This window comes from Lissotriton helveticus, chromosome 1_1 (genome assembly GCF_964261635.1).
Source record: "Lissotriton helveticus chromosome 1_1, aLisHel1.1, whole genome shotgun sequence".
NCBI classification, from domain to species: Eukaryota; Metazoa; Chordata; class Amphibia; order Caudata; family Salamandridae; genus Lissotriton; species Lissotriton helveticus.
Window position 1 is genome coordinate 370,828,118 of NC_136057.1, and position 25,938 is coordinate 370,854,055.

Below are 25,938 nucleotides of genomic sequence, written 5' to 3' on the forward strand. Positions count from 1 at the left end.
GACCAGTACTCCTCGGTAAGGCAGGTATGCTTTTAATGGGTCACTGCAGCTGGTTCTAAGTGCCAGCATTTCGAACTGGAGAGAATGCACACCGCTCTCCTAGGCTGTTATATCAGTAATGATACAATTCCCACAGTGATGTTAGACCTTTAATTGGACAGGGCCAACACTTCTCAGTAGGGTTGCTCTGCTTTTAATGGGTCACTGCAGCTGGTTCTAAGTGCCAGTGCATCTGGTTCTAAGTGCCAGTACTTCTAGCTGGAAAGAGTCAACACTTCCCTGCTAGACTGCTATATCTTTAATGAGACAATAATTGTGACAGTGATGTTAGAGCTTTAATTGGAAGGGGGCAGTACTCCTCAGTAGGGCTGGTATGCTTAGTTTTAATGAGTACTGCAGTTGACGCTAAGTGCCAGTACTCAAAACTGGATAGAATGTACACTTCTCTCCTATGCTACTATATCTTTAATGAGACCATTCTCAGTGATGTTAGACCTTTAACTGAAAAGTACCAATACTTCTCAGTAGGGCTGCTGTGGGGCTGCAGCTGGTTTAAGTGCCAGTACCTCTATCTGGACAGAATCAGCACATCATTGCTAGACTGTTATATCTTTGAAGAGACAGCTCTGAACATTCTCGGAGTGATCTTAGACCTTCAATTAGACAGAAGGACCAAGACTTTTCAGTAAGGCCTCAGTTCTTCTATTCTTTTAAAGGACACGCATGAGTATTGTCCAGCAGGACTGGTATACTTTGAATGGCATACTAAAATCACTTCTTAGCAAACTGCCTGCAATTTAATATTACAGTACTGAATTCTCAGTAGCTACACTTTGAACAGGACTGTAACAGTACTTTGCACCAGGGCTACTATGTTTAAAATTTGACAGTATCAGCCCTTATCGCAAAGATTGCAATCCCTTCAATGTGAAAGTGATATCACTTATCACCAAGAATGCTATACCTTTAACAGACTGTAGGGGCACTTTTTTTTTAAAGGGGCATAACCCGAATGTCTCATTTCTGCATAATGAGATGGTGCCGGCACTTAGTAGCAGAACTGATTTACTATGAACTGGATATTGCTTTCACTTCTCAGCAAGGCTAAAATCCTTTTAATGGTACCCTTTCTTAGCTGGGTGCTGGGGTTCCAATGGGACAATACAAGGATTTCGCAACACTGCTCCCAGACAAGTTATGGGAAACTACCAGTAGGGCTACTTTACATTTGAATGGGACAGTACGAGCACTTCTCATCGGGGCAGCTTTACTTTTTAATGGAAGAGGATCAGCGCCTCTCAGCACACTGCAGTAAATATATTAGCAGAGTACCAGAATTTCTCAGCAGGGATGGTTTACGTTTAGTGGGACAGTAACAGCAATTCTCTGCAGGCTGCTGTAAATATATTAAGACAGAAGGACTGTTTTACTTTGTAATGGAACAGTGCTAGAACACCTCAGAAGGAATGTTTTACTTTGTAATGGGGCAGTGCTAGAGCGTCTCAGAAGGACTGTTTTATTTTGTAATGCGACATTGCTAGAATGCCTCAGAAGGAATGTTTTACTTTGTAATGGGGCAGTGCTAGAGCGTCTCAGAAGGACTGTTTTACTTTGTAATGGGGCAGTGCTAGAGCTCCTCAGAAGGACTATTTTACTTTGTAATGGGGCAGTGCTAGAGCGCCTCAGAAGGACTGTTTTACTTTGTAATGGGACAGTGGTAGAACGCCTCAGAAGGAATGTTTTACTTTGTAATGGGACAGTGGTAGAACGCCTCAGAAGGGCAGTTTTACTTCTTAGTGGGACAGTATTAGCACTTCTCAACATGGCTGCTTTACGTTTTAGTGGGACAGTACAAACATTTCTCAGCAGGCCTGTGTTATCATTTAACAGGGCAGTCACAGCACTTCCCAGCAGACTGTTGTGAATATATGAAGAAGATGCCAGTATATCTCAGCAGGGAGTCTTTCCTTTTAGTGGAACAGAATCAGGACTTCCCAGGTGACTTCTTTACTTTTTATTAGGACTGTAGAAGCACTTCTCAGCATTGCTAGTTTACACTTTAAATGGACAGTACAAGAACTTCTCAGCAGGGCTACTTTATTCTTTAATCGGACAGTAAGTATCAGCGAACTCAGCAGACTACAATAAATCTATTAACCGAGCGTACCAGACCATCTCAGCAGCGATTTTTACGTTTAGTGGGGCAGTGCTATAACTTATCAGCAGGGCTGCTTTACTTCCTAATGGGGCAGTTTCAGGGCCACTCAGCAGACTGCTGTATTTGTATTATAAGAGTACCTTAACTTCTCAGCAGTGAGGCTTTACTCGTAGAAGAGCAGTAGCAGCACATATATGACCAAATCCGCTATACATTTAGTGCTACACATGCTAGCACTTCTCATTACGTAATTTCTGCCACAATTCTCATTACGTAATGTCTGCTTTAATTGAACAGAGCTAGCATTTCCTTTCAAAGAAGCCACATTTTCTGTCCTTATCTGAACGGAAGACGGAGGATTGGTATAGGAAGAGACATATGGAAAGATAGAGGAAAAAGCAATGGAGCTAGAGAGAGAGAGAGAGAGAGAGACAGACAGAAGGAGTGGGAACAGAGAGAGAAAAAGAGGCATAGAACTAGAGTGTGAGAGGTGAGGGAGAATGGAGAGAAGAGAGAAAACGCGAGATGACAGTGAGAGAGGTGAAAGGGAGCAGAGAAGACAGGGAGGAAGAAAGAACGAGAAAAAGAACATTAGAGGGAAGATACAGTGAAAGAAACGGAGAGACATAGAGAAAACGAGAAGAAAGAAAGTGAGGAAACAGACAAAAACAGAAAGAAGAGAGAGTGAGGGGGAAGACGGGAGATAAAGGGAGAGGAGAAAGGAGAAAAATCATGAGAGACTGGAGAAAGATAAAAGGCGAAAGAAAAGGGAGGGGCGGGGGAGATAAAATGGAGAGAGAGAGAGAGAGAGAGAGAAGCAGCCAGAGAGATATACAGAGTGGCTGAGCAGGGTGGGAGAGATGGAGAAAGAAACAGAAAGACAGAAAAAAAGATATAGGACATATTTTCAGTGGACTGTTTACTAATAATGTTAATGAGACCAAGAACAATGTTGACTTTAAGAGGAACAACATTTCAATAATACATCTACCAATCGCATTAGCCATATTAACATCGCTAACCGTGATGTCGCAATAAAAGTCACTGTTTGGACAATCTGGCTGGGACACAATTTAGAACCTATTACAGGCAAGGTTTCGAGTACGGGTGCAGCGAAAGTGATCGCGGAAACGGGGAAAGTAAATTACTAAATGAACCTTTAAATTATGGGTTCAGCATGCGGCAGGAGAAAAGGGATGGAGTACTGAGCAGGGAGCCACGAACAGCAGAGTCCACAAATGCATTTATTCTTTAAAAACTCTGACATGAAGAAATTGGAAACAAGCGCGTAAAAAGTTACGTGCAGGGGAAGTGCCGGTACCTCAGTGACAAGTGCACGCGAGCGGCTGACAGCTCCGAGGCATGGCTCACTGTGAACTCCAAGCGCACAACACAGGGGCGAGAACACTCCAGGCTGTACGCAGCACGAGAGAGGCGGAGGGAGTTGTGTGTGCGCGCGCTCTGCGCACGAAACACTTAATGAGCCATGACGCTCCTAACTTAAAAAAAAAAAAAAAGGAGGCACGTCTGCTGGAATTGGGTGTGCGATGGACGCGCACCATGACGAGAGAGGAAGGCCAGATGGCACCTCTGCTCTTCATTGTGCACGTAACCGCACACCCGATGTCAGCCAGAAAGCTGGGGTGGCACTTTTCACAGCCCACACACAAAAAGTCTCGTCAGAGCAGCGCATGCATGCGCTGGCTCAGGCGAGACCTAAAAATGAAGATGGGTAACTTTTCAATTTTAAAAAGCACATAAACGTGGCGGGTAACGCTTGAAACAAAGTCATGCTGGCTTCCATTTAGAGCTCACCGTTATCTCGGCGAGTAAATACTGAGGCAGAATGAACGATTCCGGCTGATCTTGCCATGGGAATCACAAGTGAAAGTCCGCAGAATGGGCAATAACGTGCTGGGCCTGGAACTACCAGTTTCTTTTGTGCAGGTTTGACCTAATTTCCAGGGAGTTCAACACCGACCTTCACCACTTGTTGCATGCAGGAGGGAAGGTGGTAATGGAGCAAGGACTCGAAGAAAAGAGACTTGCTCGGACGCAATCTTCTCAAGTAACCTTTAACTTGTATTAACCTCGCATTGTGAAAATTAATATGCACATTATTATATACTCAAGAGAGAGAAGCTTGCCTATGTGTCTTATTAACCAGTAACTCAAGTGTGATTCTAAAATGGCCGCTAACTGTAATTCTTTAGTGCGCATGCGTCAACTGCATCTACGTAGTATGACGTACCTTTCCTCTGAGGAAAAATCTATCACTTGCGCAGTAGCTAACAAGATGGCTGTTATGGAACTCACATGCTTGGCAGCTGTTTTGCTGAAAACTAAAACAAGTTATTTACTACTGTTAACGCGGGGAAAGCATAAATAAGTAAATGGGGTTAGAATAGAGATAGGTGGTGTACAGTGAAACCCTTTATTTTTTAAAATAAAATTTTTTTTTCTGACTTTATTATTAGTGTGTCTTTGGGCACCAAAGCTTGACAGCAGTAAGCAGAGTCACAACTGCGCATGCCTGTTGAGAATGAATCCGGAGCGATGACTACAAACTTGAATACAAGCCAAAGGCCACTGAGTGTCCTGGCCTGGGAACCAAGTGGAAGAAACTGTGAAGGCTATTATAAATGTTGCAAATATAATGTGAATGTGGGTGGGAAACAAAGTTGGAATAAATAATTAAGAGGATGGGTTTATTAACAAAGGGTTAACTGAAAAAGACTAATATTTATGCATGGTGTGATGATCACCTCCCCTCGCCTATCCAATCAGTTAGGAGTTTCATTATATTGAAACAATTTTGGGAGGTAGGAGAAATATGTAGGGTATATTTGAGGTAGTTCTTAGTTAGTTAGAGAGCATTGAGAAGCAAAGATCATTGAGAAGCAAAGATCATGAGACCGAGATGCTGTTGGAGTGACAAGAGATGCTGAAGAAGAAACAAACTGCAGAACTATATATCTTAAGCTACTTAATTTAGAAGAAGATCGTAGAAGAATCTCGAGGAGGAAGAGTGTGTCAGAGAGGGGTGTTACGCATGCGTCGGTGATAGAGAGTTCGTTTGTCCTGTCCTGTTTCCTGTCCTAAAGCCTTGGTCGCAAGATCTTTCCTAGGGGACCCTTCCCAGCCCCTTGGCCAGGTGGTTGGTTTTCACACCATACTTGGTAAATATAAATCTACGTCTGTATTTGTGCCTATGTACTTTTCTCTCTATCCTCTCCTTTTCATGCATTGTCATTGCGTAGTATAATAAATGTACTTGATAATTGATTTATTGAACTTTCTTCCATGAATAAACTGAGACTACTCTGTAAGTGATTCACATGAAAATAATCTCTTAGATAGAGACTTTAAAACACATCCCGACTCTGTGATCATTTAGTATTTACAGGTAAATTTAATTATGTTCACCATCAACTAGTTTATCTAATTTTTTCCATCGACCAGATTATAGAACTTTTTGATCAGAGAAAGATTAGTTAGGAGCCAGAAGTAACTAATCTTGATATGGTACAACATTCATAAAACATGAAGCCAGCGGTTATTACCAGGTTGTTGTGAATTGTGTGTAGGGGCACAGGTGAATATTTTGTGTTGGATTACCTGTTGCTGGTAACCCACTGGATCAGTGGGGGTTGGGATGTGGGGGGCAGGGTAGGCCTTGAGGGCATCTGGGAAGCCGTAGGTTCTCTGTTGAGAGAAGCGTTTGTTCCCCGGTGCCTCAGGGAGCAGATGCTTGCTGGGCTGTGCCTCTACACAGCATCTGTACCAATTAAAACCTGTTTCCAGACTTGGAAACACTGGACCACTAGGAGTTACCCAGAAAGGTATCTCCGTAGAGATACCACTGCGACAGCTCATAACACTGCGACAGCTCATAATCTGGAAACAGACATCTATCGGGTATGTTCCAACTGGAAGAAGGACCTCGGTGAGCCAAACGAAAAGGAAGAGATTTCATTTCACACTCGATTTGGCCTCCTGAGTGCTCATCACTAAATCAGGACACCCTTCTGAGAAGTGCTCTTTGTAAAGACCTATCTCACTAATCAACAAGGAAATCAAGCTCTACGCCAAAATCCTGGACGATTGACTGCAATCTGCTCTACCCTATCTAATCCACTGAGAGCAATGTAGCTTCATGCCCAGGCATAAAACGAGACACTACATCAGAAGGGTTCAGTTGGCACTCTCCAGGATAGAAACATCTTATCCTACAGTGGCGCTACTCCTTATAGACTTCGAAAAGTCATTATACACTGTGGACTGGTCTTTTCTCTGGGCGGTCCTCAACCGCGCCAGATAAGGGAGGTGCATGAGACACCTTATCCGCACCCTCCACCACCAGCCCTTCGCACAGATCCGGGTCAATGGCTCACTCTCAGACTGCGTCCCTATCCGTAAGGGCACATGACAGGGCTGCCCCGTCTCCCTCATTATTCGCCCCTACAATGGAGCCCTTGGCGCAGATCATTCGCTGTGATGCTCAACTCAGAGGGTGGTCATGGGATGGAGGGCCAGAAGAGAGGAGTCCTCTCTACAAGGACAATTTTCTACAGTTCTTATCTGCTTCCCAGACCTCAGGAACCCTGCGTCTTCAACTCTTTGCATTATTCGGAAAAGCCTGTGGCCTCCAAGTGAATAAACCCAAATCTATACTGATTCCGGTTAGAGGCAATGCAAGCGCCCATAAGTGGCCATCCGACATTCCGGTTGAGACACCTCTCCTTCAAATACCTTGGGATTCACATCTCCCTACTCCCAGAACTCACGAGATACCTTAACCTGACCCACTTGGTGTCCACGATGAAAAGTGACATCCAGAAATGGACACAGCTTTGTTGAGTGGCGTTTAGAGCTCCGAGTGAATTTTCCCGATTCATGCCCTTCTATAGGTACAATTCACATTGCCCTTATATAGGCATAGAAATCAATCCCTTATTTAGGCATAGCCCATGCTACCCAAATACAGGCATGGCTACTTCCACCCGTACCAAATGTCACAATAATTTCTTGGAAAATCGGCTTAAGCAGTTAGGGAACTTCCCCTTACTTGAATATTGATTTGTCCAAGAACTCATGTACTTTGCAAAGAACAACTATTCCCTAGGGGTTCTTTCCTGATGTTCATATGTCCGACTTTACGTCAAACTATGGCATTCCTAAACACCTTCAAGGTATAAATATACCATCACTTGCTCTAGCAAGACACGGTGGTTCGGAGCAGTTCGACTATCTACTTGCCCGACGCAGCTCGCTGCAGCAAGTACCGAAGCAAGCCAACTCTCCAGCTGACGCACTGATCAAGAGGCTGCCCTTTTCCTGCGGAGAATCCAGCTCTAGTGTTTCCAAGCTCCCCTTGCGGGGTGTTGGGAAATTGAGTCCAGAGACTGAGATACCAGACCTTCTTCATTTTAACTAAGGTATGGAGTTGATTAGAACCTAGAGAAACCTTTGTTAGATTCTTGGCAAAAACAACTAAACCTATGCTACACAATACTTACTTCTTCCCGCGTACTAGACTTAGGTTCCATACATTGGGGTAGGCGTATTTTAGAAGCACCAGTTAAGTATTTTTAGCCTGTATATTTATGTATGTATTTTTATATGGCTTAGAAACCATACAATGCTTTTAAAGTATTATTTTATAATACTATTCTCGCTGTAAGCATTATACTTTGCAGTCTGCATAACGATTGTAGCAGTTCACTTCTCTTGTATGAGAAAGAAGACTGTTCAATAAACCTTTTTATTGAAAATGCCCGTCTCTCCATTTCTCTACAACTCTGTTGAAACGAAGCATGCACGATTGACTGAGTGAAATACTTATCTATTGTTTCTACGACTCAGAGATATATTTCTTATTCTTGGGAAACAAAGTTGTCATGTTTATGCGGTTGTCAGAAACTAGTCCCTTCTTGTGAATTCGAGAAAGTTTCTAGAGACCTCTGAGCTAGCTGGTACTCACTATTAAGTTTAGTATATTGGATAGAGACCTAGTCGACCTTAGTCCTACGTCAAATCTCTAGGATATATTATTCCAATGCGCAGAGCCTATTGGGAATATAGGAACTACACTGCATGGTGCCCAACGTTTGGTAAGGCACTAGTAACTCAGTCGTGCTTTTCTCAGAGAGCCCTTTTCCCGTAAAATACTCCAATAGACGTCTGGAGTGGGTAAAGGGATAAACTATCCGCCATAGCTGAGTAGGACGAAAATCCTATGTATTTGTTTTTGGTTTTTCAACGTTGAAGGATACAGTGTTTCAAAATATTGTGCACCTTATCTTTGTTTCCTTGAAAACTTGCTCGGCAAGTTTTATTAAACAATGTCGAATAACGGCAGCAGCACCGAGGCTGGTGGACCTACAGACAAAAATGCTGTACGAGCTCTTAATGCATTAGGGCTTAATGAAGCCGACGACTATGATGCTATAGGCATTCCAGAAAATCTAAGGAGAGCCATCTCTATGAAACTTATAAGAAATGGCCTATCAGCAAGAAGTGGTAGGGTAGTTTTCGTGATAGAGGCACATGAATATCATCAGAGAGAGGTATTCTATTCATGGATAGTCTTCCCTGAAGCAAATCCAGTAACTAAATTGTTTCACTTGTACAAAGAAGATGAACCTCCAACGGAATACATTCCTTTTGAGGATGTTCAAATTCCACTAACATACCAAGAGCATGCACTCTGGTTTAAAGGCGCCCTAAGTCATATAAATCACGCTAACAGGCTTGGTCCACTAGGTAGACCAGGAGCAACATGGCCGGTATTAGCCAGCTGTACACCACATCCTGCCATTGAAGAAATGACAAATGAGTAACTATTAGTTCAACTAAAGGGGCTAATTAAAATTCACAGAAAATTGGTCCAATATGTAATGCGGACTCTTACAACCCAACCAACAATTAGGATTCCGCAACACACCCCCTACCAGGGGAACACAATTAAAATTACACCTTAGACTATACAATCGGTCATTGGTAAATTAACTGCAAAATGGGAACAATTTCCATTCTGGATAGCTCAAAAATGACTCAAATCGAGGCAGTATTTCCTGATACTACCCCTCATAAGAAACACAGAATTCTAACAATTGGTTTACCAATGGGGATCGCACCACATCTGGAGGACTGCGACACTTGGGGTACTGTCTTTGCTGCAATATGCACCAAAACACATGGTGTTCCGTCAATGGCGTTCATACCAGATGTCCTGAAACAAATTCAAAATGAATATGGGGCAGAGCCAGCATTAAATCTAGGTATAAAATTACTGAAGGATTTCAAACAGGTCTCAGCAATAATATTAGCTAATATCAAAGGTGAAGCAGCATCCGTGGCGATCCGCCAAAAGTTACGAGAATTTGATGTAACTGAGCAACCTCAGGAACTAGCCAGAATAATTGAAAAATCCTGTGAAGAACTAGGTAGAGACAGTTTGGGTGGTAAATCAGTTAAACCACAACTGACTGAAAGTCCTGAAAAGGCCTTTATTAAAAATACTCCTACTCCTCCCAAGAACAAGTGGGAGAACACTAAACAAACTTCTAAAGAGAAGTGGTCTCAATCCCGAGGTAGGTCTCCTCAAAAGGAGCCCTCTGAAAGGAGGTATAACCTCAGGAATAGGGATAATTTGATAAAACCCCATAGATAAAGATACTGATACACGTTCCTCTCATACCTTTCAGACTTCCTCACAGAAATCCGAAAGAAGAGGATGGTCAGAAAACAAGGAAGAACGCGTGAAGTTCAAAGACTATCAACACGTTCCAAGAAATAAGAAAACTCAATTCACCAAAAAGAAGGTAGCAGGTCTAAAAATCAGACATGTCGAGGATCTTGAGGACACAACTCAAGAAAGGGGAATGGGCTCAAACAATGTTGGACAGCGCAGCAGAAGTCACAGCAGCTCGCAAGAACTTGAAGGATCATCTGGAGACAGTTGACTTGAATGAGTACATGCAAGTTGAAACTGCAGACACCAGGGTTAGTGTCCCACATAAGTTATATGAAGTAACACTCCGGATGGAGGGGGACATAACTAGAAATTATGCGTTATGACATCCTTCTAGCTGAACAAGACTGGCCACCTGAATTTGTCAGGGAGTGCCCACATGGTGAAAACATCATTATGCCAGCTTTCTCCAACCATATTCCAATTCATTTAAAATACACTTATGCCAGGAAATGGGCAATAGCCCAGGCTCCAGCATTATACAAAAATCATGTAGGATGGGATGAAGATTTTCCTCAACATAAAATCCAGTTAAAAAAATCAACCAACTGCACAAAGGCAGTATCCAGTTAAGAATGAAGCTAAAAAAACAGGTAATGGAGATATTAGATCAACTTGAATACCAAGGGGTGATTGAAACATGCACCTCGTCCATGAACAATCCTTTTTTTCCTGTCTCCAAACCAGACAATACATATCGTCTAGTTTTGGATAACAGAAATTTAAACTCTTGTTGCAAAACTTTTTCAGTACTAAATGCACACAGTGCAGCACTAATGAATAACACTGTGCGTAAAAAATATAAAACCACATTAGATATTTCTAATGGTTTCTTCTGTCAAAACATTGCACATGAAAGTAGGTATTTGACTGCTTTCTCAATTATGGGGACACACTGTCAATTCTGTCGTCTCCCCCAGGGATTCAAGATTAGTCCAGGGTTATTTTCAGCCAGAGTAACAGAGTTACTACAAACCTATGATGATGAGTCATTATCATATGTCGATGACATCTATCTAACAGACGATGGCTTGGATAGGCACTTGAATAGGGTGAACACCATAATATTGGGCTTCGCCTCTGAATGGTACAAATTACATTTTAAGAAATCAAGAATTGCCCACCTCAACGTCCTTTTCCTAGGATATGAGATATCAAGTGAAGGCAAAAGCCTGGCAGACAACTTTTTAGAAAAGTGTGCACTGCTCCAACCTCCAAAAACGCTAAAAAACGAAGTCAATTCTAGGTTTTCTAAATTTCGGAAGAACATACATTATAAATTACGCAGAAAGGATTAAACCTCTCAACGAACCAAAATAAACCTGATTATAAAACAGTCAATTGGACTCAAAAACACACAGAAATTTTACGTTCAGTCCAAACAGACATGTTAGCGACAAAACATTTGCAAACACGTGTAAACGTACGCAACTTACTCATCCGAATCATTCCAGGAAGATGCAGATTCATGTACTTAACCTTTAATTAAGGAGAAAAAGTACCAATAGCTTACAAATCACACTTATTTTATTTATTAGTACACAAGCAGAAATTAAATTTACTTCAACAGAAAAAATTCTGACAGAGGTTAAAACTGCAGTAGCAAAAGAGAGCCCTCGCACAGGGTAAGCGCATAATGGTCATTACACCTGTACCTGCCTTAGAGGCAGTGGCGAAAGCGAGCATTACGAATGCTAAAGCTTTACATCCAAGATGGATACAATGGGTTAATTCTCTTGCTGCAACAGACGTTGAAAACGTTTTTGACCCATATTTGAAAACACAAGAATTTCTACAATATGAACAAGAACGTCCTCTGCCTACTGAGATTCTGTCTCTAGACCAGTGTGAATGTATCATTTATACTGACGGCTCAGCACAGAGCGCTATTGGGGGTAAACAAGATTATAGTGCTGCGTGCGCGATTGTTAAAGGTCGCTGGCGCAATGGTAAATTCCAACCTATGGTCACTAAAACACAATCTCTAGGAGATTATAGAGCTCAGCGAGCTGAACTACAAGCATTCAAGATGGCGCTTGAAAATACTGATCACGAATTCCCCACACTTATAGTGTGCGATTCATATTATTGCGTTCAATCTTACAATGAATACTTGCAGAACTGGATTGAAGACGGTTTCAAAGATGCAAAAGGTGGCACACTCAAGCATAAGTTGCTTTGGGAACAAGTAGTTCAGATACGACAAGAACTACAAAAGGCTCACGTGACACATACACTGAGTCATCAACGTGATGGCGTTCACGTTGCAGGGAATTCATTGGGTGATGAAGCCGCAAAGATAGCTGTGCAAACGGCTTCTGTAGGTGCAATCACTTGTTCAAAAACGAAAATAGACGGCGAAATAATGCAAGCTGTCAATGCTTCAAGCAAAGACAGTGGTAAAACATTACCAAAAGGCTTTCCACTCAAATACTCATTTATAACTGATGCAAATAATGTTCCGTTTGCTCAAATCCCTGGAGTGGGGGAAAGAGTAATTCCAAGAATGTAACATAGATTAGGACTAATCTTAGCAGCACATTAAGGGCTCACTTCTGCACATGCAGATGTTTCCGCTACAGTATCGTTATTAAAACAGAGATACTGGTGGCCGCTCATGAGGAAGCAAACCAGAATCTATGTTTTGGAATGTGAAATCTGCCAAAAGATGAAAGTGTCTACAGTGAAACGTCCTGCGCAGACGCCCCTATTGATTTCAGACAAACCATTAGCTTGCGTTTACCTGGATCACTGCGGTCCCTTACAGAGGGATGGTAACTATAAATATATCATGGTCGCAGTGGATTCGTGCTCAAGATTCATTTGGATGTGGCCTCAGCGCTCGGCTGACGCTCAAACTTTTATAAAAGAGTTGCAAGACTTTATCGGCACATACGCAGTTGGCATGCTACATTCTGGCCGGGGTCCTGCGTTTAGCTCTCAAGCTTACAAGGAGGCCATGGCCAATATGGGAGTTGCATTGCGGTACTCTAGTCCATTCCATCCTGAGGGAAATTCGGTAGTGGAGAGAAAAAAATGGGACATAAAGCAATCTATACCAGCTAGGGCATTAGGCTCGGTGATGGGTGGATCAAACATCTAATAAGTGTCCAACGTAGTCTTAACAATCTGCCAAAAAGTTCTCTAGGAAGTATCACTCCATATGAAATCCTTTTTGGTACTGGAATGATTGTGCCGGACCTCGATTGTCACACTTCAGTGGTAGAACTAAAACCCTTTGATATCAAAGAATGTTTAGCTGTTTTGCAGGACTTAAATGAAACAAGATCCAGACAAAGTAACGTACTCCTGAAGCCAACAACCACTGAAGAAAACCATCCGCCCCAGCAAGACCTGTCTGGATTTCAAAGATTGGGGATCTAGTCAGAGAAAAGATCACAGACAAGAAGGAATTTGGGTCTTCTTACAGACAACCAGTACCTGTCCTAGACATCCACGGATCAAGAACAGTATTATTGCCGCTGGTAAAAAGGAGAACAGGTTCGTGTCCATCGACCTGGTAAAACCACATCATGTGGCCGATCATAAGCAGTAGGCCAAGAGGACTCCAAAGATGTAGTAGACCCCCAAATTTGGCTACTAACCAAGAGATTCAAACTGAGAGACTCATCACCTTTGAAGAATCTGCAGTGCGAAAAGAAGGACTATGCAACAAAGTAATGGAACTTGTACCTCTTGAAACCCAAATAACAGTTTGTCAAGAAACGCCTGCCTACAATGAAATAGCATCTGACTATACAAATATAAAAGTGATCGAGTGGCTCCAGCAATTTCAACAAATCCTGATACAATCCCTACAATTGCCAGAACTGCCTCTGGCTATTTCATTAACTTTGATACGTTTTCCGAGGATCCCAGCGAACTTGAAACAACGCCAGCTGAAAAAACTTTTAAAGAACAAGCAACTGAACTTTTTCATCAACTGGAAAAGACTTATCTGGTTTCACCATGGATTGAACTTTGGATTGTCTTGGGTGTACTTTTTCTACTTTGGTTGACTCTTGTATTTTGTTTGGGAATGCTGATAAATGGAAGATATATTAAAAAGGACACAGCAAGTAAGAACATCTACTTATTCCTCAAGCCACACAAATCATCTCATCGTGAACAACGAGACTTGTCATCAGTAAACATCACAGCCGTTCTTATACCTGGTGGTATAGCTTGGGACAGAACTGAATATGACATTCTTGGTCCGGCGGAGCTGTTGAAAATACCACACCAATTCAAGATTTCCTTGAGTGACTTTGGTTCATCTAGTACCTTTTCTGATGATTGGGACTTCGAGACTGTTAATAATATGATGCCAGACTTAGAAATGTCTGCAAAATTTACAAATCATGAATACCTAGAAGATTTATCAGATAATGGACAAATGTACTGTGATAATCACTATGGTCATCATTTCTTGCATAAATCTGCAAATCCTAGAAATGTATTAACTTATAACCAAAGGGGACATTGTCCTACGCCACCAAAGGGTAGCTCAAAAACATTTTTTGGCAAATTTCCATACTTTTCAGGGTATAATATTTCAAATCTAGAATCATTTTAGTTTAAAAATGTTAATAGGACAGGAATGAAAAGTATGTTGGCAAATACAAAGCAAATCTATTCTGCAGCCTTTTATGCTCAGCTGTCTACATTAAGTTTGGACTTTTGGAAAGACACCAATGAGACAAAAATTGTCTGGGGCACAAAAGATTGGCAGGTGCAGGGATTAGAAGCTTTATTTAGAGCCTGCATCATCCCAGAGCAAATCATGTTTTTGAATGACACTGCCCAACAGACATCGTGTCTTAGGTTTCGGCCAATGGCTGACGGAGCCCCGCCCACCTAATGGAACGCCCGCATTGCGCCGAAATAACTGCTGCAGTTAAGGCGTTAGAGATGCCGCTGACCTGAAGGACTTCTTACATGGACCGACTAAACCATGTCAGAAACGTTTTATATACGCCAGTATCTATGCTCTATATAATGACACGTGGAAGATCACGTAAGCAGAGATACTGCAGAACGAATACGAGAAAATGATCGTATTAATTTAGAGAAATCTCTCCCTGTAGTTGACAATGGGTTAAAGACTCTGTCATCCAGGATATATTCTTTGGACAGCATGGTATTCTCTGCCATAGACATAATGGAAAAGGACTTGGTCATGTTGCAACATGGTCAGTCGCAATTACGTTCTATAATGCTATTAGGCTGGAAGTTACAAAACCTTCGTACAGGCTATGTGCCTTGGCGTTTAATCAACACAACATCACTGTTTTCTGAATTTAATCTCACAGATAAACAAATCAAATTGGTACAGAGGGGAGCAGACTATACAGTGCTGAGCATTGAAAAACTGGAAAGATTGCCATTTACAGTTGCTGAAAAATCAGCTATTGAAAGGATAATGCATGGTACAATCACTCTGCCTGTTACAATTTTCCATTTTCAGTATTGCTTAAAACGTATACCAGCAGGCCTATATGAAAGGTTGGGTAAAGAATACATCAAGACATCCTGGGAATTACCTTACACACAGATGTTGGAGTGGGGGGGAATGAAATGTTTCTTAGTGGTAATAATTGTGAAAACGCACTAAGCGGTTCTCTCCTATGTCAGGGTATAAACTTACAAGGGGCCTGCGATGATTCCTCTAACAATTTATCCTGGCACCTGCGAGGTTCACCAGCTGCAGTGATTGATCCATTTTTTAGGCAGCTTTCTAATGGAAGTTACATCACGTTGAATGATCACAGCTGCTGTGTTATGTTGCCAGGTTTAGCCTATCTCGTAACTGTGTCAGCCAGGGTCACTTGCTGTATGCAAGTATTGTTTCCAAAAACCAAGACAGACCGGGAGTCGCCGTTATGTCCTTCACTGAACATCTCTTCTATATGAATTGATACTTTAAGCAGAATGAAAGCCATTCTTTTACAAAAATCTGTGCCATTGACCTCGGCCAAAGAAACCTATGATCTGCAAGTCGCAAGGACTTCTGCGCAGATACACACCCTATTAACTACAAACTGCCCTGTACATTTCTCAGAAATGTTAGGTCGTATCTGATAAGAGTGGTATTGTACATGTATTTGAGAAGATTTTTTCGGGACTGTTAGCACCCTTTGAAGCAGTCCTAGGAATATTTCCAAACTTCGTGCACTCTGTGTTTGGCGGACTGCCTCTCGTTTTGGGACTAGCAGCAGGGATACTATTTTTGCTCCTTCTGCTCCGATATAGCAAGCCAAATCACCAGCGTTACCCAGTTCACCGTGGAGAACACTCTTCTGGCGAAGTGTCGTGAGCGCATAGTCCAAATTTTGGGATTAACTTGTTTGAGGGAATTAAATACCACATGGTTTATGTCATTCAGACCAATCTGGCATGATTGCATTTTACCTGTTCCACAATACCTGCTATGTGGAGTACGATGCTGGCTATGTGGATAAGAATGCGTGTTAGACATCTGTCTCATACTCCTATCAAAAAGGAGCCTAAGGAAAACCCTAAGCTACATGTAGCACAGCTATGGGCTGAGGGCCTCTACAAAATCATCTACATTTTTCAATGTGTATTAGAGAAATTACAATTTGTGTCCCTCAGTTGGAGGGACGGTTCAAGATTTTTTTTTAACACAATTATTCTGCAATAAAAACAAATATATACAGAGGACGTTCGTAGATTCATATATTCCACATATAACACAAGTTTTCTGTACACCTCTGTATCCACACAGGAATGTTATAATCCGCCGGAACCCGAAATGCATTGGGAATTTCTGAATTGTTATTTTTCATAATTGATATTGAATGTGATTCAAAAATTGGTTTGGTTTTCAGGAATTGTTCTGATGAAGTGGTGCTACGAGGAAAGGGGTGACCCTCACAACCCTTGACAATGTATTACTTAAGCATACATTTACAAATTGTAGGAAAGAAAACACCCATGCACACACAAACTAGATACATATATTTGATAATTCTTTTGGTCTTATTCGAAACAACGAGGGGCAGTTGGTGTATGTAGAAATTGCATTTATTGCACCAGCCGACACGTGTTTCATTGGAGTGGGGTACACTCCAAATCTTCAGGGCTAGATCCTAATGGAAAAAATGGGTAATCCCCCACGACTGGTGATAATTCCAACCCAGTCACGTTGATGCACCCATCAGCACGCGGAGGAGGCTGAGACGAGTTGCGGGACAGCGCTAGAGGGTTGTTGCTGGAATTGAGCGCCCACTGCGGCAGGATCTTTCCGTCTGGATCACCGTTTTTAACATTATCTTGGGACACTGTTACGGTACTAATTGTGGATTAATTGGACAGTTTCTGAATGTTCGCTTACCAAGAACTAATAATTTACCTTAGTCCTACCGGCATCGCCCTCACCTGCCCTGGCCAATTATCGGCGTAAGACCATTTCTTTTCAACTTTTGCCAAAGTGCGCCTAGACTCCTTTGGCGTGTCTCACCGGAATATCCACTGATACCATGACTGGGTTAGAATGATCACCAGTCGTGGGGGATTACCCATCCTTTCCATTAGGATCTAGCCCTGAAGATTTGGAGTGTACCCCACTCCAATGAAACACGTGTCGGGTCGGCTGGCGCAATAAATGCAATTTCTACATACACCAACTGCCCATCATTGTTGTTTCGAATAAGACCAAAAAAATTATCAAATATCTGTATCTAGTTTGTGTGTGCATAGGTGTTTTCTTTCCTACTATATGCTCTGAATGAAACATCGCTTTAAATGCATACAGCACATATGCTTTTTCGTGTACAACTAGTACCAATGCATTTTTATGTATTTTGGGTGGGTTTTAACACATCATGTTTAGATATGTTTTAATGTGTTTAGAACTTAGTAATGTCGTACATTAGAAAGTGGAGTGGGTGTTGTGTGGCATTTAGAGCTCTGAGTGAATTTCCTCAATTTATGCCCTTATATAGGTACAATTCACATTGCCCTTATATAGGCATAGAAATAAATCCCTTTTTTAGGCATAGCCCATGCTACCCAAATACAGGCATGGCTACTTCCACCCGTTCCAAAGTCACAACGATTTCTTGGAAAATCGGTCTAAGCAGTTAGGGAACTTCCCCTTGCTTGAATATTGATTTGTCCAAGAACTCATGTACTTTGTAAAGAACAACTATTCCCTAAGGGTTCTTTCCTGACGTTCATATGTCCGACTTTACGTCAAACTACGGCATTCCTAAACACCTTCAAGGTATAAATATACCATCACTTGCTCTAGCAAGACACGGTGGTTCGGAGGAGTTCGACTATCTACTTGCCCGACGCAGCTCGCTACAGCAAGTGCCGAAGGAAGCCGACTCTCCAGCTGATGCACTGATCAAGAGGCTGCCCTTCTCCTGCCGAGAATCCAGCTTCAGTGTTTCCAAGCTCCCCTTGCGCGGTGTTGGGAAATTGAGTCCCGAGACTGATATACCAGACCTCCTTCATTCTAACTAAGGTATGGAGCTGATCAGAACCTAGAGAAACCTTTGGTAGATTCTTGGCAAAAACAACTAAACCTATGCTACACAATACTTACTTCTTCCTGCGTACTAGACTTAGGTTAGGTACATTGGAGTAGGCGTATTTTAGAAGCACCAGTTGAGTATTTTTAGCATGTATATTTATGTATGTATTTTTATATGGCTTAGAAACCATACAATGCTTTTACCGTATTATTTTATAATACTATTCTCGCTGTACGCATTATACTTTGCAGTCTGCATAACGTTTATATCAGTTCACTACTCTTGTATGAGTAAGAAGACGTTCAATAAACCTTTTTATTGAAAACACCTGTCTCTCTATTTCTCTACAACTCTGTTGAAACGAAGTACGCACGATTGACTGAGTGAAATACGTATCTATTGTTTCTACGGCTGAGAGAAATATTTCTTATTCTTAGAAACAAGGTTATCATGTTTATGCGGTTGTCAGAAACGAATCCCTTCTTGTTAATTCGAGAAAGTTTCTAGTGACCTCTGAGCTAGCTGGCACTCACTATTAAGTTTAGTATATTCGATAGAGACCTAGTCGACCTCAGTCCTACGTCAAACCTATAGGATATATTATTCCAATGCGCAGAGCCTATTGGGAATATAGGAACTACACTACAGCTTTCCCTGCACGTGATTGCCCTCTAAGATGATGATCCTCCCTCACTTTCTGTATATATTCCAACACTTCCTGTTTCCGATTTCCATGCACTGGTCCCACGCACTCAACTCCACCCTCCGAACCTTTCTCTGGTCAGGCAGGCGTTCAAAAATTGAATTCCCAAGTGATAGGTAATCCCCATATGATAGTGAGCTGGGGATGATTGACCTCCAGTGCTATTACCACGCCTCCCAGCCGATGGTCATTAAAGACTGGCTTAGCTGTGGTTGGGACGATACAACCTACCAAGGGGAGCTCTCTCTCTTGAGGCTTGATGTAATCCTAGATATTATATAATGGCACTCCGATACCTTATACCCTACCAACATCACTTGCGTGGTCTTTCTTTATAGAACCGCACAGAGATTCCTGGGCTGGAGCTTCAGACTGGGATGACCCTCGCCTTTCTGGAGGGGAGATTGATCCACTACACAGTTGGGTTAGAGAGGTTCCACTAATTAGATATTATATGCATCATAATCCTTGGAGAGGTTTGGGCGGGAAAACATATGTCGACCTTTAGAGACCTACAAGACTGCAATACATCAATCAGACACAATTCAATAAATATTTACAACTACGTCACACAGCCAACATCCCTGAATTTAGCTCCCTCAAGGCCAAACTGCTAATGGGGCGCATTTGTAGGGGCACCATATCCCAAATCTACTGATCGCTCACTGCGAATACCCCACACAGCTTTGACACCGCTGGGAAGGCTGGATTGGCGAACTAAACGAGGCGGACTGGAAGGAGGATATGTTCGCCCCAAGAACGCTGGTCATTCCCACACACCTCTGCTTGATCCAACTAAACTACCTACATATGACTAACATATGCCTACACTGCGATACAGAATTCCCCAACCTGCTTACTTTTGCTGCTCTACAGTACCAGCCCATTTTTACCACATGGGCTGTGCCTGCCCGACCCTCCCACCATACTGGCAGAGGATACAACATGAACTCTCAGAGGTCTTGGGACGGGATCTTGAGCTGACCCCAGGGTGGCCATACTGGGCATGGTTGACGAGCTCAGCAGCCCCAAGGCTGACCGTACGCTCGTGGGTATTGCCACATTGGTCGCTAAGCGAGACAATTTCCGAAGATGGAACTCCCAATACGCCCCTTCCCAGTGGAAGGGAGGACAAGAGTGGACTGGTGCTTACAATTGCAAAAGCCCATCTATACTGCACTGTGCTGCCAGCAAAAACACAAGATATTGGGGAGGTAGGGAGCCTATTATTTATTTATTTATTTATCACATTTGTAGAGCGCTCTGTTACCCGGAGGTGTCCTGGCGCTGCAGATGTGATTTATCAAGCATACAATTGTAATATGAACGTGCTGTGCAGATGCAACTGGCCTTTATTTGGAGTATCCCAAAACTTAATAAACTTTTGTTATGAAAAGAAAATATTGTGAATAATACTTTGAAATAAAGCACTGTTCAAGCCATTGTTAATTGTGTCTGGGTCTTTAACAAATTTAGACCAAATAACCTGCAGCCATAGACTCCGCCCCTAGAAGGTGCTGCACTTACAACCGTAGAGCAAAAGCTCAAGCCTTGGGAATGCTAAAATAAAATCCTAAGGCAAATCCTGGGTAGGTCATCTTTTGCTTGAACCCCCTCACCCCCAAAATTAAGGTCTGTACTTTCTGGAAAGTTTGTTAGGGGGAACTGCGGTACTTCTGCAGTTCCCCCATATTCTCTTTTGCTTGGTAGTGGTCCCACCGCCCAAGGGCCACCACCAGCAGTAAAAATGCCTTGCCAACTTCCAAGCCTCACATGGCACTATGGGACGCTCCCTCTGAATCGTTACTTCATGATGAGCGGCTTTGGATACTTTTTATTTGTTATACTTTTTTTTTATACCAGCTTCCCTTGTCCTGGGGAAAGACATTCTAGTCCTGGGGTCAACTGCAGTCAGATTCCTTAGTCCAGGTGGGCATTAGGAGGTTCCTCCTTCCAGTTGTCCTTAGCTGATGCCGTCCAGTCCCAGTGGCCAGCGCCAACAAAAACACATTTTGTCCCCCTTGTGCAAGATGTTTAAGTGGGGACAGACAGTTCTAGAAGCCAGGCACCCTTGGTCAAGGGTGCCACATCACCTCTCCACCCCAACCGTACTGAACAGAATGCTGGGGCAACTCAAGATGGCATCATCCAGGAGCCTTCCTTGTTTAGTGGGCTTGGGCTGGTCCATCCTTGGTACACACTGTGGCAGTTAATTTATGGCTACAGATTCTTTCTCCTCACCTCTTCCTTCTCAGGAGCTGAGTGAAGCACTGTTAATTGCTCCCTTAGTGTGGGGAGGCCATTTTTTCCTGCTGCTGGAGAGAAATGTAATTAACTTGGCTCAGCAGGGTGACAAAAGGCATAAGCTCTGATCCTGAGCTGAGCCAGAGAAATATGACAATTTTGGTTGACCCACACATTGTACAGATACCTGCTTGGAACTACCAGATTTGCTCTTGGCGCACTTGTTTCACCCCATTTTGTTAAGTCACGTTTTTTTGTAGGCCAAACTGAAGTAAAACTGCAATCTAAGGCAGATTTCCCTCTATGTGTATAATAAATTGTTACTGCAGACAAGAAAGTAAACCACTCTGACTTTACCTAAGAGTGTATATTAAGATTATAAGGCCTACCCAGGTCAATATGTATTCCTGAGTCCCCTTTGCATCAGGCTACCTGTGGGCAGTTCCCAGGCTGTGTATGAATGCTGCCTCAGAGGCACAGCCCACGAGTAACCAGCTCAGTATCCTGCTGCATCGCAACAGCCTTATCTGAAAAGGCAGACACTTGTGGTAAACAAGTGCGGTCCATTTACTGTGGGTGAGTCACCAGTTGGGAGGCTCACCCACAGTAAAAAGTCCAAAGACCAAGTGATCAAAAAGCGAAATATCCAGGCGGATGACATGGGCATAACCCATTTTGTTACAATGTGAAAAATAGGTTTTATGAAAATATACCTGGAAGTTCAAGTCGCCACCTTACAGATTTCTAAGCCAACAGAACACTAAAGAAATGTATCAGAGGCTGCTTAATTGCACTGAGCCATAAGATAACCTTATGGGCTAGAAAACTGGAAACATCACAGAGCAGACAGTGAACCAATTACATAAAGATAGTCTTCTTAGAGACTGATTACTTTAATTATTTCACTCAAGTTCAGAGTTAGAACGCTGCACTTAAACACTTACAAAACCATTTGGACACTTAGCTTATGAACCACATTCTGATCAGTGGTCAAACAAGGTAGTTGGAATAAACCTTGCAACTCAGAGACTACTTTAAGCCGTCAAATTGTTTGCATGATTTACAAGTCTGCTCCAATCACATCAGTGCATTAAGTCTGTACTATTTTCTGTGATGGGTGACCTCAGGAAGGCAACTCATTCAGCAGGGCCAGAGCCCTGATTTTGCTTAACATATTAGCAACATCTGAAACCGCTGACAAGATCTTGATTGGCTACCTCCAAGACATGAAACTAACCTCTTCACCCCAATTTAGACTAGGTTATGTAGGGCAATGTGGTCTTCTTTAAACTTTCTATAAGTATCTCCTAGATAAACTGATAAGAGAAAATGTTACTATGGATCCATTTCATAGAATCCTTCCCTGGTTGAATACTTACTGACACAGAGTAAGGATGAAGGATATTTATCTGAATACTGTGCATTTTACTGTATCAACCATTCAGATCCTCCTTTTTGGTGGAAAACTGATTCCATATCAACGTAGGACTTTACTTTCTGAATCCCATTGCAACTAATCATGGTGCAAATACTTGGTAAAGTTGGCTTCACTACGCTGGCCCCAGCACTGTGAAACAGCTTTCCTGTAGAACTATATTTACTTATGGTAAGAAAGAAATGCATTGCTTTGTTCTTGTCATCTTAATTCTTTCAGTGAAGGTCTTGCTAGATCTATGTCGCGATCAAAAAACCTTCTGCAGCAGCGTGATTATCATTTGAATTTATAGAAATTTGGAGGTGGCTACCATAAGTTAAGTTATTTCAATACTGCATATCAGTACAGACCTGAACACTGCAAGGAGTCAGGCATGGTTGTGCCAAGGTACTCAATGCATTGGTGGAAACAAACCCCTCTGGTTGATAATATACAGCCATTACAGAGTGTAGTGGGCCCTTCATGCTCCTGTGCCCTTGCACCACTGAACCTTCTGCACTAAAAGTAACTACACCTGTATGCCTAAAAAAAGAGGGATAAAAGAAGGCATGCGGGGAACACAAGGGATAGCTGAGGGGTGACAACATCTTTTCCATCCTGTTGTTTATAGTTGTTTCGAATAGGAAACTGATTGCAAAAGGAAAGGTATTTTGGAATATGAATATTCACTCATGTAATGTCCAGGAAGAAATAATTAAAATCAGAAAAAGGCCTTTAAAAATGAGCAATTCCAATAATGACAGGGGTCTCAGTAAAGGAATAATTAAAAACTCACAAAACACATTTTTAAGTGAGCCTGCTTTCTTCTCCACTGGGAGCCCAGCTTGTGACAGCAGAAATCCTCAAACTGATTTACTTAATTTAACCTGGAGCCCATGGGCTAAAAAGGGGATGGCTTGCTGGGCAGGTTACAATCTTCTGATTTAGGATAACAGGCAACAACAACAGAGCCACACACGTATGCAGACTTTTTCCCAAACTCTGGTCAGAACTTAGAAAACCGGACTGTGTCAGTGTCACAAGTAAGGTCATTGCTGTGTATTGCTCTTATATATAATCAATATTAGTGTCCCTATACCATTGTTCAATAAGTTGGCCCACATCAAAAAATGCTAATGTACAAAGGTACCATAACTTAATAACAAATAATTGTATGTGGAGATGGGACACTAATGGACATAACAGTACTAAGCACAAACTCACAACTGGGAGAGATAACAATCTCTAAGGACCACAACTATTTGAAAATAACTTTTTCTTGGCCAACTTTTAAGTGTGACGACAAGGAGTGAGTCTATGGACATAGCATTGAAGACCACTTCAAGGCATTATCAGCCCTGCTTAGAAGGTGGACCCAATTTGAAATAGGTTGCAGATCCTTACTAGACTGTTTATATGGAGTTTTAATGAGTCAATAATTTAGAAAGGCAATTCGCGTACGCACCACCAGTGCCATGCACACGGTCAAACCACTTGAGACATGGTTCAACAGAGGACTAGACTACTTTTGAAAGCAATATACATCAAATCTAAGGCTGTCTTAAGCTACCACTGGAATGTGCAAAATGCATACCCTGTCAGCAGCATCACTGGTAATTCAACTACTATAATCATTTTAATTAATTTCCTGCACTATGTAGAATAGGTCCACATTTTTGGCATAATGAAGGTTACTGGTACTCAGAAAGGTATAGCGTCACGTCAAGATACAATATATTTCCTACTTTCACTCGAGTCAGAACCCTTTTGCTTCTTCCTTTAAGGCAATGCTTGACCATATAGCTCAACACTTCACCATCTAAACTTAACTCTTCAAACCAAACGTCAAGGCAGCTGGAGTCTATAATATTAAAAAATTACTATTAGTCAGAACACTAATTTCAATTATTTGCTGTTTACCATGCTGAATGTCCATGCTTTCTTCTGTCCATATCCTAATACATCTCTTTAGATTTTGAAAAGGTTGATCATACTAATCTTCCAAATGTTATTCAATCAAGCACATCACATGCTCAGGCAGAGACTGATTTCAGTTTTAGCTATATGATCACCCATTCTCAGTTTGTTGGAAGACTTTTAGGCTGCATCTTCTCCTCCTCGATTTCATGTTCCTCATGGCGCAGTACTGAATCCTTTACTTTTCTTCCTCTATACAATTGTGTTAACCTCTCTTGCATCTTCTGCTTATCTCGAGCGTCACTTTTATGGAGATAGCTGGCAAATTTTCATCACGTTCTCCTCCCTTTCTTCCTCACTCTGTGCTCAAGTTTTAGCTTGTCTATCTCCTGAGGAGACCTGGATAACTTCTTACCTTCTCTAAATCAATACCCGCAAAACAGAAATGAGATTATTCTCTTCCTTGTCAATTAATCCTCCTGCCACTTCTGGTTTCTTTGCTCCATTTCAACTATCTCCTTCTGTTTGGGCTCACAAAGTTGGATTTGAGTTTGACTTCACCAAATCTCTACCTAGTCACTAAAATGCATCATTTTCATCCATACAACATGAGGAATTTTCAATCACTGCTTCTTTTCTCCACTTTTAAATTTTTGTTACAAGCTTCTATTCTCATATCAATAACTGCTTCTCCTTAAATATTTCACAGATCCATTCCAAATTTTGACAAACTCTTGGTGTTGTCTTCTATTCTTTCCTCATTACCACACACATTTCACTTAATCTCACTTAATTTCACTGGCTACGATTGTTTCTTTGATTTAGGTTCCATTTTCTTAGACTCATTTTCAAATGTTCTCACTCTGGCTTTGTGTGAGGCAGTGTATTTTTTTTATATTTCCACTCAAACTCCTCGCTCTTGCACCCTGCCTCTCCTATGTGTTCCAAAGCAGGCTTGCACTTCATTTGCTAGTTAATTCTCCTGGCACCTACACTATGGAATGAGTATCAAGCGTGTCACATTAGGATGGCATGAACCCTGTTTAGTTTAAAACAATTGTAGGAAATTCATTTTTTTCAGCTATTTCACCAATCCTAATTAATACGATTGATAGCTGCTTTGCTGTCATTTTCCGTTTTGTAAATGCGGTCTGGTTTGTTCAGCAGTTTGGATAAAAGCACTATAAAACATGTAAATAAACAGATATACAAATTTAACAATATGTGGAGTCCAATGAGAAG

General features: G+C 41.9%; 1 protein-coding gene across 10 annotated transcripts in view; it reads right to left on the reverse strand.

The window, feature by feature from the left end:
- Window positions 1-25,938, reverse strand: part of ERC1 (ELKS/RAB6-interacting/CAST family member 1) — a 2,156,751-nt gene that overhangs the window by 883,019 nt on the left and 1,247,794 nt on the right. The window lies entirely within an intron of this gene.